The sequence below is a fragment of the Callithrix jacchus genome, chromosome 2 (genome assembly GCF_049354715.1).
Source record: "Callithrix jacchus isolate 240 chromosome 2, calJac240_pri, whole genome shotgun sequence".
NCBI lineage: Eukaryota > Metazoa > Chordata > Mammalia > Primates > Cebidae > Callithrix > Callithrix jacchus.
The window spans coordinates 56,165,931-56,188,428 of NC_133503.1; the positions used below are offsets into that span (position 1 = coordinate 56,165,931).

The 22,498-nt window shown below is 37.2% G+C and overlaps 1 long non-coding RNA gene and 1 other non-coding gene across 2 annotated transcripts in view; one reads left to right on the forward strand and one right to left on the reverse strand.

Annotated features, from left to right (window-relative positions):
* Nucleotides 1–22,498, reverse strand: part of LOC144581157 (uncharacterized) — a 178,506-nt gene that overhangs the window by 102,515 nt on the left and 53,493 nt on the right. The gene's annotated exons all lie outside the window — the stretch shown is intronic.
* On the forward strand, nt 21,500–21,607 carry LOC118151840 (U6 spliceosomal RNA). The gene has a single exon (XR_004740245.1). It is a non-coding gene; the product is annotated as a U6 spliceosomal RNA (small nuclear RNA).

The following is a 22,498-nucleotide window of genomic DNA, read 5'->3' on the forward strand; positions in this document are numbered from 1 at the left end:
CCTGGTGAATCTGACAATTATGTGCCTTGGGGTTGCTCTTCTTGAGGAATATCTTTAAGGGGTTCTCTGTATTTCCTGGACTTGAATATTGGCCTGCCTTGCTAGGTTGGGGGTTTTCCTGGATGATATCCTGAAGGATATTTTCCAGCTTGGATTCATTCTCTCCATCACATTCAGGTATACCTATCAAACATAGATTAGGTCTTTTCACACAGTCCCATATTTCTTGGAGACTTTGTTCATTCCTTTTTACCCTTTTTTCTCTAATCTAGCCTTCTCGTTTTATGTCATTGAGTTGATCTTTGATCTCTGATATCCTTTCTTCTGCTTGGCCAATTTGGCTGTTGAAACTTGTGCATGTTTCATGAAGTTCTCATGTTGTGTTTTTCAGCTCCATCAATTCACTTATACTCCTCTCTAAGTTGTCTATTCTCATTAGTATTTCATCAGATCTTTTTTCAAGGTTCTTAGTGTCTTTGCATTGAGTTAGAACATGTTCTTTCAGCTCACAGAAGTTTCTTATTACCCACCTTCCAAAACCTGATTCTGTCAATTCATCACACTCATTCTCAATCCAGCCTGTTCCCTTGCTGGTGAGGAGTTGTGATCCCTTGTAGGAGAAGAGGCATTCTGGTTTTGGGTGCTTTCATCCTGTTTGTGCTGGTTTCTTCCCAACGTTTTGGATTTATCCATCTGTCATCTTTGAAGTTGTTGACTCTCAGATCAGATCTCTGAGTGGATGTCCAGTTTGTTGATGATGAAGTTATTTTCTTCCATTTCTTAGTTTTCCTTCTAACAGTCTGGCCCCTCTGCTGTAGGACTGCTGAGGTCCACTCCAGGCCCTGCTTTCCTGCAGATCACCTGCAGTGGCTGCAGAACAGTAAGGGTTGCTGCCAGTTTCTTCTTCTGCTATCTTTGTCCAAGAAGGATACCAGCCAAATATCAGTCTGAGCTCTCCTTTATGAGGTGACTCTTTGGATATACAGGGGACAGGGTGCTGCTTGAGGAGACTATCTGTCCTTTATAGGAGCTCAAGTGCTGAGCTGTAATCTCCGTTGTTCATTTAGAGTTGCTAGGCAGGAACGTTTAAGTCTGCTGTAGCAGAACTCATAAACCCCTTTTTTTTCCCCCCAGGTGCTCTGTCCTGGGTATTTAGGGCTTTATTTATAAGTTTCCATTGAGCTGCTGCCTTTTTATCAGGGCTGCCCTACCCAGCAAGGAGGCAACCTAGTTACTGTCTGCCTGCAGAGGCTTTGCTGAGACACTGTGGGCTCCTCTCAGCTGCCGTGTGAACTTCCCTGCAGTCCTGTTTATATGGGTGTAGTTTGAACTGCCCTGGCAAAGCCAGCCTACCTCTGTAATGGTGGACTCTCTCTGTAGTGGCAGGTTGCCTCAGCAATGGCAGGCTGCCTCAGCAATGGTGGACTACCTCTATAGTGGTGGAGTGCCTCAGTAATGGTGGACACCCTTCCCCCACAGAGCTGGACCTTCCCGGGTTCAGCTGTGCTTACTGTGAAACTCTCAACCCAGAGCATTTCCAATTGCTGTTTTTTTGTGGGGGTGGGACAAGCCAAGCCTGATCATGTGACTCCCTACCTCACAACCTTTTTTTTTATTTGAATGGCCAACTCTCCCAGGTGTTCCAGTCGCCTGTTGAAAAGGCGACAGGATCTGTGTGGTTTCCTGTGCGGTGACCTCCCCTTTTTAATCAGATGAATGGGTGACTCTGCCTCCCCAGAGCACCAATCGCCAGCTAAAATGGTGCCCAGACCTGTGTATTTTGTATGGAGAACTGCACTGGCAAAGCAGCCACACCAGCCAAACCAGCCATGCTGGTGACGACACATGGGGCTCCTGCACCTGGGAATCTCCTGGTCTGTGGGCAATAAAAATCTGTCTGGAAATGCAGCATCCACTCATCCTCTGTGCTTTCACTGGGAGCTGCAATCCTTAGTTGCTCCTAGTCAGCCATCTTGGATCCTCCCATATCTCTTAGCAATGAGTCAAAGACTATAAAGTATTTTCACCTGAATAAGAATATGAGCATCAACAAATGGTGCTGGGACAATGAGATATCTCTATTCATTTAAAAAGAGAGTAAAAATGGACACCTACCTCACACTAAATACAAATATTAATTCAAAATATGTCACGGACTTTAATGTAAGAGCTAAAATGATAAAACACTTAGAAGAAAACATAGAAATCTTTGTGACCTTAGATAAGGCAATTATTTCTTAGAGATGATACCAAAATCACATATAACACAATAAATACAAAACATTGATTTGAAACTTTTGTGCTTCAAATCCACCATCAAGAAAATGAAATGACAAACTATAGAACCAAAGAAAACATTTACAAATTACATGTCTGATATAAAGATACTTTATATAGTGACAAAAAGATACTTGTATGAAGGACTAACTACAACTCATAAATAAAAAGACTTCTCAATTAAAAATGGCTGAAGGATTTAAATAAAAATTTCCTTCAAATAACATATACAAATATCCAGTAAGTACTTATTGGACGTTTGAAAAGATGTTCAATATCATTAATCATTAGGAAAATCCAAATAAAAAAACCATAAGCTACAACTTCACACCCACTAGGATGGTTATAATCAAAAACAGAAAATCACAAGGATTGGTAAGGATGTGGAAAAACTAAAATTCTCATATGATGCCAGAGGGATTGTAAATAGTGTAGCTACTTTTGAAACTATTTTGTCATTTCTTAGTAGAGTCATCAAATAGCTCAGCAGTTTCACAATAAAAATGTCTGCCAACAAATGAACAGATGAAATTCAATATAGATACAATAGATTATTAGCCACAAAAAGAAATAAACTACTCATATGTGCTTCAAAACAGATAAACTTTGAAAACATTTTGATAAGTAAAGGAAGCCAGATTAAAGGGGTCACAATGTATGATTCTACTTATGTGAAATGTCCAGAATAGGCAAATGAATATAGAAAGAAAGCAGATTAGTGATTTTCTGAGGCTGGGAGGAAAAGACAATGGGGAATGACTGCTGTTGTGTATAAAATTGTTTTCAGAATTAAGAAAATATTCTTAATTTAGGTAGCACAAATGGTTGCACAAATCTGTGAATATCCTAAAAAGTGCTAAATTCCACATTTTAAATGTTTAGTTTATTTTACATTTTATGCTAGTAAATTATCTTTTAATTGCCTTTTAAAAAATTAGATGGTGGTTGGCTGCAGTTGAAATAATATTTGGAATGAAATCTACAACCTGAAGTGCATATATTAGAAAATAGTTTGAAATCTAATTATCCAAGCATCCACCTCAAAAGGCTAGTAAGTAAACAACAAATCAAGTCTAAGAAAATGAATAACCATAAAACAGAAGCCAATGCAATAGAAAACAAATAAAAATAGAGAAATTCAAGAAAGCTGTTTCCACGTAAAGGTTAATAAATTGATAATCCCTTAAAAACCTGATTAACAAAAAAACTAATTAACAATTTTTAAAGTAAAAAGGGGTCATTACTACAGAGCCTACAGAACTGAAACAGTGAACAACAGATTATGATGAATGACCATATACTAATAAATTTGACACTCTGGTTTAAATAGAAACTTCCTTAAAAAAACAAAAACTTAACAAAGTTGACAAAAGGAAATACAAATTCTGAATATTTCAGTATCTCTTAAAGAAATTAAATTATTTCAAACATCCCACCAAGAACACAGAAGCCCTAAAGGTCTTTATGAGTGAATTATTCCAAACACTTAAAGGAAAAAATAAGGCCAATCTTTGCCAAACCCCTCCAGACAATAAAAAAGGAAAATGTCTTAAGTTTTTTTATGAAGCCAGCATAACCTTATTTCCAAAATACACCAAGAACTTTACAAAAAAATTACAGACCAATTGCTTCCATGATGAAAAATATAGAAATACATAGCAAAACATTTGTAATTCTATGACACCAAAAGCATAAGCAACAGAAGAAAAAAAGATACAATGGACTTCAAACTTAAAGACATTTTTCCATTAAACAACACTAACCAGAAAGTGAAAAGTTAATCCAAAGAGTGGGAAAAAATATTTAAATTACATATCTGATAAGGATCTGGTATCCGGAATATATAAAGAACACATATCTGAATAATAAAAAAGATAACGCAATTTTAAAATGGGCAAAAGATTTGAATAGACATTTCCTCAAATAAGATGTACAAATGGTCAATATAGCACATTCAGAAATGCCGAACATCTTAGTTATTAGGGATATGCAAATAAAAGCCACAAGGAGTATAACTTTGTGCTCACTGGGATGGCTACAAAGAACCAGAAAATGTACTGCTGATGATGTGAAGTAATAGGTACTTATGTATACTACTCATAGCCATGTAAAATGGTGCAGCCACTGTAGAAAATAGTTTAGCAGCTCCTCAATAACTTAAACATAGAATTACAGTATTACTCAGCCATTCTACTCCTAGGTATGTGCCAAAAATAATAAAAAACAGATGTTTAAATAAAATTTGTACCTGTATATTAATAGTAGCATATTCACAATAGTCAAAGGATGGGATGAACTCAAATGTCCATCAACTGATGAATGGCTAAACAAAATATGACATATTACATGTGATATATTACACAGACATAAAAATGAAGTACTAATAGACACTACTACATGGCTAAATCTTGAAAACAGTATGCTAAGTGAAAGCAACCAGACACAAAAGGCAATATACTGTAAGACTCTATATGAAATGCTCAGAGGAACATCCATAGACAAAGCAGAAGAGTAGTTGCCAGGGGATAGACAGGGAGATAAAAAAGGACAAGGAGTCACTGAGTAATAAGCAGAGGGTTTCCTTTTGTGGTAGCAAAAGGTAAGGATGATGGTTGCACAACATTGTAAATGGATTAAATGCCACTGGATTATACATTTTTTGAAAGATTAAATTGTGAATTTTATGTTAAGGAAATTTTACCATAATAAAAACATATGCAAGTTGATTCTACTAATATATAAAAAGGCAAACATAGATAGCAGAGTTGCACAGCAGAAGTGTGCTAGGCCCATAGGAAGGCAACAAATCACATTGCCACGTGTGTACCTATGCAACTATCTTGCATGTTCTGCACATGTACCTCAAAACCTAAAATGCAATTAAAAAAAGGCAAACATATAAACATTAAAAAATTTACTCCAGTTAAGCAAAAATGATTTAATGTAAAAGAAAATCAATGTGACTAACCATAAACAAAAATAAGAGAAAAAGTATTTAATCATCTGATAGATTCAGAAAGTTGCTTTAAAATTCCACATTTCAGTGATAAAGCTAATCAAAGAGTTTAGCGAGTTTGCTGAATATGTGATTAGAAAATAAAATCAATAATTTTTCTGTACATTAGCAAAAGACAATCAGAAAATATAATAGGAAAAACTCTCCTATTTAACCTAGTAACAATATCTTGGAAGTACTTAAATATAAATCTAGCCAAAATATATTAGTCCTATCTTCAAAAAATTATCAAGTATTATTGTAGAATGTAAGAGATCTGAATAAATAAATACTCCATACTTGTATATTGGCAGATTCAATGTCAGAAAAATATCTAATCTTCCCAAAGTAATCTATTCATTTTCAATGTAATTTCAATGAAAGACCTACCTAGGGTTTCTCATGTACACTGACAAACTGATGCTAAAATTTTAATAGAAGATTAATGGGCCAAGAATATCTAAAGCAATTTTGAAGACTACTAATGCACGGAAACTACTTACCAGATTTTTTTTAAATGGAGTTATCTGGATTAAGACAGAATTATTGAAACAGAGGTAGGCAACTGACCAGTGGAACAGAATAGAGTGCCCGGAAACTAATCCATGCATATGTGGAAAACTGGAAATGACAGAAATGTCATTTCAAACTGGTGGGGAAAGATGGTGTATTCAATAAATAATACTAGGAAAATTGTTTCCTCTATGGAAAAATCAAATCAAATTAGATTCCTACCTCAAAACATTCCTTGAAATAAATTCCAAATGAATGATGATCTAATGAGGAAAAGGACACTTAAAAAATTTAGCCAAACTATAGAAATATGATTTTTAAAGACATGATAAAAAATAATTTCTGAGGGTAATCATAATATTAAGGAAAATTTGATTACTTTAAAAATGTAAACTTCTATACAATGAACACCACCGTAACAGAAAATAAAGAATTATGGTGGTGTTCACGGCACAGAAGTTTAAAGGTTGGTGCAAAAGTCATTGCAGTTTCTGCACTGTTAAATTCACCATTTGACACTGGAATACATTCTTAAATAAATGCAATTGTGTTATACATCATTTTAATGGGCATCTCTCACATCATTTTATTTTTTTGCTATGACTATTACTTGCTGTTTATTGTATGTTTATTTTTAACTATGGAAATGATGTTAGAAGAAAAGAAAATTTGAGCCATTTTCTTATTTGAGTTCAAAATGGGTTATAAAGCAGAGGAAACAATTTGCAACATCAACAACACACTGGCCCGGGAACTGCTAACGAAGGTACAGTGCAGTGGTGGTTCAAAAAGTTTTGCCAAGAAGACAGAGCCTTGATGATGAGGAGCATAGGGACAGGCCGTCGGAAGTTGACGAGACCAATTAAGAGTAATTGTCAAAGCGGATCCTCTTATAACTACAGGGTAAGTTGCCAAAGACCTCAACCTTGACCGTTCTATGGTTCAGCATTTGAAAGCAAATGGGAAAGGTGAAAAACCTCGGTAAGTGGGTACCTCATCAGCTAAGTGAAAATCTTTTTAAAAATTGTCAATCTCAAGTGTCATCTTCTCTTATTCTACCCACCAACAATGAACCATTTCTCCATCAGATTGTGATGTGCAACTAAAAGTGGATTTTCTACAACAACCAGCAATGACCAGCTCAGCGGCTGGACCAAGAAGAAGCTCCAAAGCACTTTCTAAAGCCTAACTTGCACCCGAAAAGGTCATAGTCATTGTTCAGCGGCTTGCTGCTTGTCTGATCCACGACAGCTTTCTGAATCCCAGAGAAACCATTACATCTGCAAAGTATGCTCAGCAAATCAATGAGATGCACCGAAAACTGCAGCACCTGCATCTGGCATTGGTCAACAGAAAGGGCCCAATTCTTCCTGGCAACACCTGGCTCCAGGTCACATAACCAGGGCTTCAAAAGTTGAATGAACTGAGCTACAAACTTGCCTCATCTGCCTTATTTGACCTTTTGCCAACCGACTACCACTTCTTCAAGCATCTCTACAACTTTTTGCCGGGAAAACACTTCCACAACCAGCAGGAGGCAGAAAATGTTTGCCAAGAGTTTGTCAAATCCTGAAGCAAGAATTTTTACACTGCAGGAACACTTATTTCTTGTTGGCAAAAACGTGTTGATTGTAATGGTATCTGTTTTGGATAATAAAAATGTGTTTGAGCCTAGTTACAATAATTTAAAATTCATGGTCTGAAATCACAATTACTTCTGCACCAACCATGCCACAGGCTAAAAAAGAAATGTTAAAAAGCCTTTGCTCAGCCAGGTGTGGTGGCTCACACCTGTAATCTCAGTAATTTGGGAGGCTAAGATGGGTGGATCATTTGAGGTCAGGAGTTCGAGACCCACTGCCCAACATGGTGAAACCCCACCTCTAATAAAAATACAAAAATTAGTTGGGTATGGTGGTGGGCACTTGTAATCCCAGCTACTCAGGAGACTAAGACAGTAGAATCACTTGAACCCGGGAGGCTGAGGTTGCAGTAAGCCGAGATTGTGCCACTGCACTCAAGCCTGGGTAACAGAGCAGATTCTCTCTCAAAAGGGGGCAGGAAAGCCTTTACTCAACAAAGAACTAGTATAAAGAATATATAAACAATTCTGTAAGTTAATAAGTAAAATATATACAAGTCAACAGAAGAAAGAAGGTGGACAAAGGTAATTCACTGAAGAGGAAACGGTAATTACTAATAAATACAGGACTCGATGCTCTCCCCACACTACTAAAAAGGGAAACAAACTAAATTTACAATAAGTAGCATTCCAAACTCCTCAGATGGGCTGGAAATAGGAAATCTAACAATAAGTGTGGACATCACTTAATGAACAAAATTGTCCATCAAAGGGACAATGAATAAATAAATGGTAGTATTTTTATACAATGAGGATATTACACAGAGGTTAAGATGAAAGACCCCTCTGCTTAATAACCAAAACTGGAGCAATCCTCAAAACATATTGTTGAGGAAAAAATAAAAATGATATATATAGTGTGACAATACTGAAATACACATTTCATATACAAAAAGAATACTATTTATGAATACCTGTGTTTTTAAAAGTATAACAATATGAATAGAAAGAATTCTCAGCAATGTTAAAATTGCTGTCCCTTCTAGGAAGGGATAAATTTTAAGCCTGAACTATATTAGTATGGTTTACTTTCTTAAAGTTTTTTAAATATCTAAAGCAACCATCACAAAATAACTAAAATCTGGGCACCTGTTTGTTACAAAAGCCTCTGAACTTTACAGAAAGGTGTTTCATAAAAGTGCTTTTTTTGGAAACAGTGTTTCCCAGTGTCAGCTGTGTCTCCATACCCACCTTCCCCTATTACCAGATGACAAGAGCATGAGCTTTGTACTTCTGGGGCTACCTGGGAGACTTCAGGGGCTCCAATCATGATTGAGAGCATATTTCTTGTCTACCTTTAAGTAACAGAGCCTCATAATTGAAACTAGATTTATTGAAGTAAAGTTTTAAATATATTTCTTACAGAATTGCATTATGAACTTTGTACCTACTATACATGCAGGTCAAGGAAGTCAGGGAGAAATAAATGCACACAGAAAGAATACGCCAGGCTTAGCGGCTTATCATTGAGAAAAAGTTGAAAACCATATCAAACTGAGCGCCAGCAAAAAAATCATGGTACAACCATATTGTATTTTATTCAATAATTAAAAATCATGTTTTCTAACTGCATGGATGGCATAGAACATTAGCAAATCTTATAATTTTATATAAAAATGATGCAAAATTAAAACAGCACCATTTTTTGAATCATATAAAAACATTAAAGGGGGAAAGGCAAAAAACATCTCTCATTTAGTGTTTTTCTCTCCTTTTTCTCTGTACTGTTACATACTTTCCCAAACTTTTGAAGTGTGCACATTTATTCCTTTTTGATTTAGAAATAAATCCATTAAAGACATATTAAAATGGAAAACAACAACGCAACCTCTTCTCTAATGTAAAAAGAAATTGTAGTTTACCAAAGGCACTTTTCTTGATCTTAGAACTTACTAATACTTTCCATTCTGTTTTGACACATGCTGAGTCGGCTTAAAGTTTTAATCTTGATAAAAAGTAAGATATTCGGCTTATTTATTTAGACATTAGAATGCACAGCCTGTGGCATCACTCCCTGCTCTGATGAGAGAATCATGCTCTGGTCTGATCATCATAAAGTCTCTCACCAGGCTACCCAGCTGGACTCTGGCAGCCTGGCAGGTAGGTACTTCAGTATTAAGAAATCTGCACTTAGAAATGTTAGGACGTTATGTTTGTAAGAAGAAGAAAATGCAAACTAATGAATCAAATGAAGAATGAGTTGTGGCTGGGCATGGTGACTCATGCCAGTAATCCCAGCACTTTGGTAGGCCAAGACTGGCAGATCACCTAATACCAGCAGTTCAAGACCAGCCTGACCAACATAGCAAAACCCAATCTCTACCAAAAATACAAAAGTTAACTAGGCTTGGTGGCATACACCTGTAGTCCTAGCTACTCAGGGGGGTTGAGGCAGGAGAATCACTTGAACCTGGGAGGCAGATTGCAGTGAGCTGAGATCAGTAAGACTGGCCAATAGAGTGAGACTCAATCTCAAAAAAAAAAAAAAAAAAAAAGAATGAGTTGTGTTCCTTCCCCTCAGCTATCCTCTTAGGAGGAAAAGAAGAAGAAAGGAAAAAGACAAGACAGAGAAAGAGATAAAGAGAATGAGAGAGAGAGAGAGAGAGAAAGAGGAAACGGCAGACTAGATCAGCTGCCATAATTCAAATGCTCCCCCAAATCGTTTGCTACATTTGTAATACAGAAGCTGCAGCCACACTTCAGAGCGAAGACACTTCATTTAAAATTAGTAAGAGGATGAAGACATCGTAGGGAAGTTAAATGGATTTTAAGTCAGTTTCAGTCAGTGTTTGTGATAAGGAGGGTCAATACCCCAGGTCTGTTTTCTCATGTGCAAAATGGAACTATAATAATCACAAAGTGAACATCAACTGTTTCTGGTCTGTCCAGCATTGCTGACTTGGGAGCCAATTCTTCCCTAGTCTCTGTGGTTCTAGAAAAGCTGCTAGCCATAGGCTTGTGCAGGGATACAAAGCCTTGCTACTGTCAGTACCCATTCTCCTGGCCACGATGATTAATGCTAATGATTAATATTAATTATAGTTGAAACTAGATTTATTGAAGTAACATTTAAAAAAATTTTTTTACAGAATTACATGTCAAGCTGAAACCCATAACAAACTGAGCACCAGGGAAATAATAAATCATGGCACAACCATATTATATTATATTATATTATATTATATTATATTATATTATATTATATTATATTCAAGACATTATGCCAAGATACTTTTTGAGCTGCAGGAAAAGAGGCCTTGCCTTTGGCTCATATGGCTGGAAATAAGGTGCCATCATCCTATAAACAAAGAGAAAGACTTGCTGCTGCAGGAGAAAAGAATGAAGATCGGCAAGTAACACTATGTTAAAAAGAAATGAGGACAATGTGCATATAGAAGTATAGAAGGGGAGTGTTTGAGAAAGACTGAGTGAAGACAAGAAAGATGACCCTGGGGCAGGGCCAGGGATCTCAGACAAGAAGGAGACAAGGGACAACAGGAACAAGACTTCTATAGTAGGGAGATAATTAGTGAGTAGGATGAGATGGAAGAGCTGGAGACAAGGTAAACTATGGAGAGAAGATGAGAGAGGGAAGGAAAGCACAAAAGGGAATGAAAGGTTGCAAACCAAAGAGATGGGAAAGATAATCAGGAAGACAGTCGATTAAGGGAAAAGGAGTGGGTGAGGGAGAAAAAAGGATTGTAGGTTGTGGAAAAGGGAAAGAAAAGAGAGACAGCAAGAGACAGAGGCAGACAGCCTCAGAGAAAAGAAGGAAAGAACAGAACAGGGAGAGTGAAGAAGTAGAGAGTGAGCTCAAAAATCTTCCATACATTCTCACTGCATAAAAAATGACTTGGAACTCTTTTCTGGCATTCCAAGTATGTAAAACTTGGATCTGTATCCAACTTTTCAGCCTCATTTCTCACTACTTGATACTAGCCCACATGTCTACCTGAGTTGGAGACACATTCTCACTTTTTCTACTTCATTGCCCCTGACTCATGCTACTATATCCTCAGTCTAGAATGTTCTCCCTCACCTCATTCCCGTTGGGACATATTAGCCAAACTTCAGTGCAAAGTTTAAACATACCACTTCCAAGAAGGCTTGTGAAATGTCTTGGTTGGAACTAATTTCTCCTCTCAAACTACCTGTTAATATTACTTTATCATGGCACTTATTTGCCTCATACATCTCCATTAGTTTGTGAGGATTTGGGGAACAGGAACTGTGCCTTGGTCATCATATTTTTTTTTAGCTTATTCCACACAAGTTCTAAGTTCTTTACAGTAGAAGTCACCCAATATATGTTGGACTTAAATACATAGCCAAGTAGCTGTTGACATTGTCAAGTGTCGACTCTTCTAAAATATCATCCAAACACCTTATGGGACAAAGCTGAGTTTCTCTTACTAGGGAAGGAAGAACACCACCTTAACAGAGCGATATTATTATTTGTAACATTTACTTTCTTGGACAAGCATTTCCTACATGGGGGTCATAGGATTTTGGCCCCTAAAGGTTCATTAAAAATTCACTGGCATGAGACTGTTTAATAGGAGAAAAGATATAACATGTTTAATTAATGTGTATACATGGGGGCCTTCGCAATGAAGGCTCAATTTCCCAATGAGTTATAGAAACTTATATACCGCCCTGAGACCACAGTAAAGAGTTTACACTCAGAGCATGGCTTGAAACACATTTAGTGGCAAGACAGAGGTTAGGAGAAAGAGAAAGGAAAAGACCTTGGGTAGCAAAGGTGGCTTTGTTATGTAGATAAAGCCTCCCTCAGAAAATGGAGAGGACATGGATTCTCTACAGATGCACATTTTCCCCCAGTTAAGACAGCTTGGAGGTGGGGGTGGCAGCAGTAAGGGGTGGAGAGAGCATTAGGATAAATAGCTAGTGCATGTGGGTCTTAATACTTAGGTGCTGGGTTGATGGGTGCAGCAAACCACCATGGCACATGTTTACCTGTGTAACAAACCTGCATATCCTGCACATGTATCCCAGAACTTAAAATACAATTTAAAAAAAAAAAAGACAGCTTTGTAAGGCCACTTCTGTGCGCTGGCCTAGTAACAGCCATGTCAAAGTATGTCAGAGAAATACATTGTAGGCTAAAATATTTTAATTGCCTTCACTTGGAAGAATAAACTCAGATTGATGAAGATAGTAAAATAATAAAGTTATAATAATGTGAACAGTAAGCTGTGAGTGGAGGGGGAGATATGGCTTATTTCTCAACATCAGTAAGAATCTGCCAGCCAACAAGTTAACAACATTAGAAAAGTGGATTTTAGAAGAAAATGAGAGGTAAAATACCCCTACGCTTCTTTATTGCCTCAACACCCTATGTTTTCATTAGTCAATTGCCTTATTCTTTTCAAATGGAACAAAAACAACTTGAGCAGCATCCTGTGATTTCCACATACCCATATAGACCCTACTAAGAAATTTAAATCCACCTTTTAGAATTTCAAAGATGCACCCAGGTTCTGGAACGCTGGAGAGGAACAAGAGAGAAGGATGAAGTATGGGGACTTCTGGTTATGTCAGGGATGCTAAATAAGCTTATTTTGCCTACCAATATTGAGTTCCTAGAGGGCTATTTTGAAATGATTCTGGGCTGGGCATAGTGGCTCACACCTATAATTCCAACACTGTGGGAGGAAGAGGCAGGCAGTTCACGAGGTCAGCAGTTCGACACCAGCCTGACCAACATGGGGAAACCCCATCTCTACTAAAAATAGAAAAATTAGCCATGTGTGGTAGGGCACAACTGTAATCCCAGCTACTGAGGAGGCTGAGGCAGGAGAATCGCTTGAACCCAGGCGGCGGAGGTTGCAGTGAGATGAGATCGTACCACTGTGCTCCAGCCTGGGAGACAGAGTAAGACTCTGTCTCAAAAAAGAAAAAAAAAAGGATTGTGAGTCCATGTCTGGACTTCACAGAAAAGAGCAGTATGACAACTGAAGCCTGCCAATGGCATGGGAAGGGTAGTGTTTGCCCTTTCTGAGTGATTAAGACTACACTCATTGTTTAATTCCATTCAGACACCTTGTTTTTGCTTTGTTTCTCATTCTTCCTGATAGAGCCACATCAATCCCAAGTAGCTACTGTGTTTTTATTGCCAAAATTTCTGAGTGGAGGTCTGGAGGGTTCCATGCAAATACTGGTATTCTTTCAAAGAAGTAACAGTCATGTAGCATGTTTTTCTGTTTGTTCTTTTTCATAGAGACAGCATCTCACTGTTGCTTTTTTTAAAAAAAAATAGAGATAGTGTCTCACTTTTGTTTGTATATTTGTTTTACAGAGACAGGGTCTCACTATGTTGCCCAGGCTCATCTCAAACTTCTGGGCTCTAGCAATCCCCTACCTCAGCCTCCTGAAGTACTGGGATCACGGGCATGAACAACAGTGCCCAGCATTGTTAAATGACCAAATAGACTCATGTGGCATTCTTAAATGACCAAATAGACTCAGCTGATGGAACTGAGGTAAAAATCATGAATATTCTGACTGAGATACAGAAGTAAATATAGTATCTCCATGCCCTTTGATCACTGATTGACCTACATTTAAGAATGTGACCCAAACTAGTCAAGAGAATCCTTCTTTAAGACTTGTAATTTGATGCTAGGGAAAGAAACTGTCTCTCTTATTCCTTGGGTTCCTAAATTGGCTTGGGTAAAGCCTAAAACTGTTGCAGTAATGCCACTGTCCATACCTTTCCCTGTACCTGATGCAAGAATGAATCTAATCTGAAGAAGCAAAAACTGAGGCTAGCCCATATAGAGAAACGTTGCACAGAAAGCAAGGGTAAGAGACCAGATGACTTTATGAATTTTGAGGATTGCCCTACTCCCAGACTTTTCAGTTTCGTGAACCAATAAATTCCTCTTGCTGAAGCCAGGGTCTGTCATTTCAAATTCAAAAAAAATCTAATTTGTTTAGGACAACACCTAATGATCCATCTCAAATTCTAGAGACAGGCCTAGCTTTGAGGTTCTTCAGGAATCCTCATCTCTTCCGCAGCCTCCCACCCACTCCACAAATTCCATAAGCTAGAAACAAAGTTTTTCATTTTACTTTACAGACATATTTCATACCAGTCATCTATATCTTTTGTACTCCATAGAGCCCAGATTAAAACTCATGTAAATTAGCAGGAGAGCAAATATGCCTCATAGTGACGACTGCTATACATCAAAGAAAATGACTGAGGCAAATCTCCATCACTGTAGAGGTTTATTTTTCCAAGGTTGAGGATGTGCCTGGGAAAAAGACACAAGCCACAGTGGAATCTGTAGCGTAATCTTTTTTTCCAAAGAAGATTTTGAAGGCTTCAATATTTAAAGGAGAAAGGCAAGCAGGAGGGGAAAGGGGGAAGAAGAAAACGGGGGGAAGGCTATCATCACACTCTTGTGAGGCTCTGAATTAGGCTTACTGAGCCCATATGTTGCACATGAAAAGGAGGCGTAGAGGAAATAATTATGTATTCATCTCATGCTCAGTAAGTCTGAATTTTTACATAAGATAAACAGAGTAGAGGATGCAGTCAAATATGTATTCATCTTGGGATGGGAGGGACAATTTCTAGTCTCCTCTTGTTCTAAACCTGTGAAGATAAGCTGTTAATTGACATTGTCAATGTGAAGGGGGCCCCCCCGTGGAGACATGTGGCCTTCTATGTGTAGCTATCAAGTTTAGGAACAAAAGGAATGGCAGAATTGGGGGTATTTTTGTGACTCAGCTTCCAAGCTTAACTTTTCCCTGTGGCATAGTGAATTTGGGGTCCCAATATTTTATTTTCCTTTCACACCACATGTAGACAGATAAAAGGAGAGACAAATTACATGAAGCCATCTGAAAGATAAGAAAACAGAAAAATATCTATATGATTCCTAGCCACCTCTTTTAGTCTCTGAAAACATCCTCGGGGCATTATAATCACAGAAATGACAAAATTCCAGAACAATCCTATTTTTCTGAAAAACAATTAATTCTGTGAAAGAACTAACAAGAAAGCCGCCTCCTCCTCCCAGTGATGTCGCTGCTTTAATGAGCCTGTAAGGGTCACGTCTGGTCACTGCAACCCTCTTCTGATAATGCACATGTCTCACTGGCTTCCTTAGGCTGGTGTTTTGTCAGCTCTGTTTCCTGTAGCCCATGAATTGTGTTGAGATGCAGCAGAGAGACTTCATCAGGATAAAGGGGAAAGCAATAGGACAGTCTCTTGCTGCCTTGCATCCACCAGAATCTCTGTTTCAAAAAATTACCTTTTATGTAGTAGGCTCCCAAAGAAAACGTGGGGATAAAAAGGTTTAGACTGTCTAAAATATTAAAACTAGCTGCTTTAACTAAATAAATAGCATAAATCTAGGTATTGCATTTTTAAGTATCCCTGATGTCAAAGGTCTTGGATAATGCAAGAAGGTACCACTGTTGAAGGTACCTCTGGCACTGTAAATACGTTCAATGTATAATCTAAAAGCATCACCCACTAGTGCCAACCCTTTATTAGAAAATAAGATTCTGTTAATCTTGCTTTCCAGAGCATGCACCAGCTGATGAGTTCTGCATTTGTTAAGAAGTAAAATAAAGATTGAGACAGGGCACTAGTGATGCCTCTGGGGTTTAATCACTTGGGCTTATCAGTCTTATGTGAAATTCTACCATTTGAGATCAGAAGCTCAGCATGCAGATAAACTTCTATTGTTCCAGCACAGAGACCTCCACATGTTACTTAACATTTCAAGGTATTCTACTTTACGTGTAATCAATAATACAAAGAAAACACCTGGGCTAGCACTCTTTGGTACAAAAGAGAGGTAGAAAGAGGCTATGAGGAAACATTGGTTTGACAAGCCTTTAAACACATTATTGCTTTTAATACAACTATTCCCCAATACATCAGGAACTAAAGTTATTGTGACCTTGTTAATTTTACAATTCTGTCCTTTTCCATAACCAAAAAGGCCTTAAAAGAAAGAGACGAACCTCTAATTCTTCATCTTACTCCCCATCTTCAAAGCAGATTTTCTTTTCTCCCTTGCATTTAGATTCCATTCTTCTGCTTGAGGTAGTAAGTTCAGGGAATTTTCAAAGAGACAAATGCTACTCAAAAGAATATAAATGTCAAACACATGTAAATTTCTCCCGTTCCATTTTTCCCCAAGTCAGGAATGTCCTTTGTTGTCTCCTGGTATGTTTCAGCTGGCTGACATCTCTGGTTGAGGAGCAATCATCCAGGCAGCATCCTTACAATATAATGACAATCAGTTACCAAAAATGTGCAGGCACTGATAACAGGATTCAGAAGGGTCAGAAATGAGTGGAAGAAAATAGATATTTCAAACAAGTGCACAGCAGCTGCTGCCGACCTTGGCTTAAGATTGCATCCAAAATGTTTGTTAATTTTCTTCTCTAAAACAAAAGGAAGCCAAATGAAATCCTGATAAAGAGTCATTGTGAAGAAGGGGAGAATGCTTTACTGTTTAAATGGTATTCCTGCGGTTAAATTAAATTTTTCCAAAAACATCTTTTCTCCCACTTCTTCGGCCAAGAAGAGGGAGGTGTTAAGGAGGAGGAAAGATATATTTTCAGATTTATACCTTCTTTGAGGATAATGCTACAGTTTTTACACAGTAAAAACTAAACCAGGTACATGTAAAAAACAGAGACACAAAAAAATTCAGCAAACCCATTAGGACAATACCAAGAATGCATACCAATTGGATGTCCTGCCAAAGAGGTAACAAGTATGCAAACATGAAAGCAGCTGCAGCAGTTAACTTTATTGAGTGCTTACTCTACGGAGGTATCCGTTTAATTCAAAATGATTCTGTAAGCTTGGTAACATCCTTTATCTTACAGGTGAAAAATCAAAGGCTTACATAAGTTAACTTGCTCATGGCCAGGCGTTTAATATGAGGGGTCCAGGATTTAAAAGTAACTTGACTCCAAAACCAGGAATGATAATCTGTGTGCTCTCTGGTTTAAAAAAAAGTCAAAAGATAAGTTGGGAAACCAGAATGGGGAGGGGTCTAGAGATCTTGTCACATTAAACAACTTCAGCCATTTAATCTAGAGAATAGAAGCTTGACAGGCTTTGTAGAAGCTGTGGGAAAATATCTGAAAGGCCACCATATGGGTGAGGAGAGACTTCCTTTTAATACATATGTTTCATTAAAAACAAACAATACTTTGTAGATTCTACTTCTAGCTGTCACAGAGAAGCTTCATTCACAGTAAACTTTCCACTGAAAACAACTAGGAAATCTAAGAAAAATAAATTAACATTATTAAAAGAAAACTTTACATTCATCAGAGAATAATTAAGGCAGCCAGGATTCGGTAGATCAAGATCCTGGCGAGAAGGAAAATGTATTGAGAAAAATCCCTATATTCATTGTTTTTTTCCCCTCCATAATGCTCTTGCCAACTTTTAGAGAAAAGCATAGAGGCAAATCAGAAAGTAGCAATCAAAAGATTCTGACAACCTCACTGATTGGAAATAATAAAAATAAATGAGCTCACTACTTAGGAAGCTGGGATTTAACAGAAAATAAAAACAATTCCAGATAAATATTTCTAAAAGTATGATAATTTGTCATTACTAGAGTTGTTACAGGAAAGGAGTCTCAATCCAGAACCATGAGAGGGTTTTTAGATCTGGAGCAAGAAAGAATTCAGGGTGAATCCATAAAGTGAAAGCAAGTGTATATGGAAAGTAAAGGAATAAAAGAATGGCTACTCCACAGACAGAGCAGCCCTGGGGGCTGCTGGTTGCCCATTTCTATGGTTATTTCTTGAAAATATGCTAAACAAGAGGTGGGTTCCTGATGGCTTCCCTTCTCAGACCATATAGGATAACTTCCTGATGTTGTCATTTCATTTGTAAACATTATGGTGCTGGTAGGGGTATAGCAGTGAGGACAACCAGAGGTTGCTCTCGAGGCCATCTTGGTTTTGGTGGGTTTTGGCTGGCTTCTTTACTGCAACCGTTTTTATCAGCAAGGTCTTTTTGATCTATATTTTGTGCCAATCTCCTATCTCATCCTGTGACTTAGAAAGCCTTAACCATCTGGGAGTGCAACCCAGTAGTTCTCAGTCTCATTTTACCTAGCTCCTATTTAAGATGGAGTTGGTCTGATTCACACACCTCTGACAAAGTAACATTAGAAAACTACTAAAGGAGGTTCTCTTGGCAGAAGGAAGATGATTCCCAATAGAGGAACACTTGCAGAAAAGGAGAGTAAATACATGGATTAATTTAAATAAAAGTCATCTTGGCCAGGTGCAGTGGCTCACACCTATAATCCCAGACTTTGGGAGGCTGAGGCTGGAGGGTCACAAGGTCAAGAGATTGAGACCATCCTGGCCAACATGGTAAAACCCCATCACTACTAAAAAAAAAAAATACAAAAATTAGCTGGGCATGGTAGCTCAAGCCTGTAGTCCCAGCTTCTACAGGAGGCTGAAGCAGGAGAAATGCTTGAACCTGGGAGGCAGAGGTTGTAGTGAGCCAAGATCATACCACTGTACTACAGCCTGGTGCCTGGTGACAGAGCAAGACTCTGTCTCAAAAAAAAAAAAAGTCATCTTGTGCAAAAAAATTAAACACATACAAATGTAGTCTATTTTATACATAATTAAACTTGTAAAATGTTTGTGTGACAACAACACAAAAAAATGGATGAGAATGGTAAATAGAATTACAGTTTTTAAGCTTTGATTTATCCTAGAAATAATAAAAGTAAAATTTGAAGTAGACTAGGTCAAAAATGTATCTTGTAATGTTTAGGATAGAATCTAAAATATAGTTGTTATAATATAAAATTTTATAAAGAGAAGAAGCTGATCACTCCTGTAATCCTAGTACTTAAGGGAGTCCGAGGCAGGACGATCACTTGAGCCCAGAAGATTGAGACCAGCCTGGGCAACATGGTGAGACTCTGTCTCTACAAAAAAAACACAAAAATTAGCCAAGCATGGCGGTACATGCTGGTGTTCTCAGCTACTCGGGAGGCTGAAGTGAGAGGATTACTTGAACCCAGGGGATTGAGGCTACAGTGAGCCATATCTTGCCACTATTGTCCAGCCTGGGCAACAGAGCAAGACTCTATCAAAAAAAAAAAAAAAAAGAGAGTGAGAGAAAGAGTAGAGGCAGAAACAATAGAGGCAAAGGAGTAATAGTAAAATATTTGATTAATTTAAAAGACTAAAGATCAGAAAAAAATATAACAGGTGGGACACATAGAAAATACAAAGATAACAGATTTAAAACCAAATATATCAACAATTACATTAAACATAAATGGACATTAAATATCCTTTAAAAACACAAACATAGCCATATTGAGAAATAAATAATAATAACTGTATCAAATGTTGCTTGCAGGAGACATATGTAAGAGCTAGAAGGGGCAAAAAAGAGGGTACCTTGCAAATACGAATCAAAAGAAAGCTGCTGTAGGTACAGTAACATGAAACCAAGATTTCAAGATGGGAAGTATTAGTACCGGTAAAAAAGCAGAGTTTGAGATAACAAAAGGTTAATTTTGGTGGAATATAACCGTGTATATCCTTAATAACACAGGCTCAAATACAAATCACAAAGTGATCAAACTGAAAGGAGAAACAAAATGTACATTTATAGGTTGAGAACAGCTCCATATCAGTAACTGATAGAACAAAAAGAAAAATGAAGAGATATATTTTTGAACAAGCCAATTAACCAATGATACCTAACTGGTATGTATATAGAACACTATATCAACAGCTGCGGAACACACATTCTGCTAAAATGCACATGCATATTTACCAAAATGGGCCATGAAGCCAGAATCAGTACTTCGACCACAGTAGAAGCAAGTTAGAAATCAGCAACCAAGAGATAACTAGAAAATCACCAAACGTTTATAAATTAAGCAATTGTTTTCTAAATGACCCACAAGTCAGAGAAGAAATAACAAAGCAAATTAGAAAATATTTTAAGCTGAATAATTAAATATAGAATTATATATTTGTTTTAAATATAGAATTATATTAAAAGTATAGCTATCAGAATTTGTGGAATGTAGATAAAATAGTGCTTACAGAGATCAAACACATACTTTGAAAAAATCTGAAAAAATTATTTAACCATCTCCTAAGAAGCTAAAAAGCATAGCAAATTAAATGCAAAAAAAAAGTAGAAGGGAATGTTAACGAGAAAAAACTCAAAATAGAAAACACAATTTAAAAATTGGTATTTTTGAGAGATTAATAAAACAGATAAACACCTATCAAGACTCATTACAAAGAAATGAGAGAAAACTCTGCTTAAAAATTGCAGAAATTAAAAAGGGACATCATTAGAGATCTTAAAAGTATTTAAAAGATAAGAACTTACAGCCTTCAGATAAGATGTAGAGGGTCTTGAGGGACCATTTCTCCTACCAGATAAACTCTAAAAATTACTGGATCATCTTCCCCATCTCCCCCATATCTAAAAGATTAGATAGTTGCAGACAAAAAAATGATCCAAAATGAAATCACAGGGGAGGATAAGATATATTTAGGTGAGCAGGTATCAGTGGCCAAATTCTCTTCTGCTGAATTTCCACAGGGGCTGGTGGAAGACTGGGCTTATCACCGTCTCTGGAACTCTGCTGTGATACAGGAAAGCCTGCAGACCTTGTGGGCTGGTATGAAGGGATTGAAGTCTTCAGGAGTTTCAAATGCAAAGAACTTGTTCTTCTTCCCTGCTGAGTTTTCCCCATGAAACTTTTGTTGAGTGTGTGGAAATGGTATGAAAATGGAATTGGAAAAGCAGAATGAGCACTCTATAGTCTTCTGGTGCTTAGATCCCAAGGTCTACTAGAAAACGTAGTTTCTAATATATACAGTACAGACCAAGTTAGCCCTAAAGACATTTGAAAACACAGATGAAATAAAGCTAACTAAAGCTGTATCCCAGCCCACAAACCAGCTCAAATTCTATCTGGATTATGAAGATTGACATATTTCCCTAAGTTACAGACAAAGGAAAGAACAAGCCATTCCTTTTAGAAGATAGTATTGTGCTCACTTTGGTAGCACATATACTAAACTTGAAATGATACACAGAAGGTTAACCATGGCCCCTGCACAAGGATGACACACAAATCTGTGAAGCATTCCATATTTCAAAAATTGAGTAATGTCCTTTGCAGGGACATGGATGAAGCTAGAAGCCACCATTCTCAGCAAACTAACACAGGAACAGAAAGCCAAACACCATGTGTTCTCACCCATAAGTGGGAGTTGAGCAATAAGAACACATGGGCACAGCAGTGAGGTGGGGGGGCAGACATCACACACCGTAGCCTGTCAGGGGATGGGGTACAAGGGGAGGGAGAGCATTAGGACAAAAACCTAGTGCATACGGGGCTTAAAACGGGTTGACAGGCACAGCAAACCACCATGGCACATGTATAACTGTTGTAGCAAACCTGCACATCTGCACATGTATCCCAGAACTTAAAGTAAAAATTATATATATATATATATACACACATACATAAAAAAGGAATAAAATAACAGGCAGTATGCCAAGGGCTGTAGAGTTTTTTTAATTACATAATTTCTGGCATCCAATAAAAAGTTATAAAGTAAGTGAAGAAGCAGGATATAACTCCTAATTAAGAGGAAAAAGAACAGAATAGTAGCAGATCCACTAATGGTTCAAATATTGGAATAAATAAAGACTTTAAAATAACTATTGAAATATATTAAAGAATCTGAGGATAAGATTGACAAAATGGATAAAAAGAATGAGAATTTCAAAAGATAAAGCCACTAAAATAAAATGAAGTGAAACTTCTATAACTGAAACAACAACAATGCACTAAATTAAAAATGTATTTAATAGAGCTGAAGTAGAATGGACACAGCAGAGAAAACAATATCAGTTATTTTATCCAGGTCATCACAAACTGGTTGATAATCAAAAATAAAGGAAAAATTTTAAGATGCACACATAAATTCTTAAATGTAGACATAGAAAATAGATTATATTTAGTAGAACAACAATGAAACTC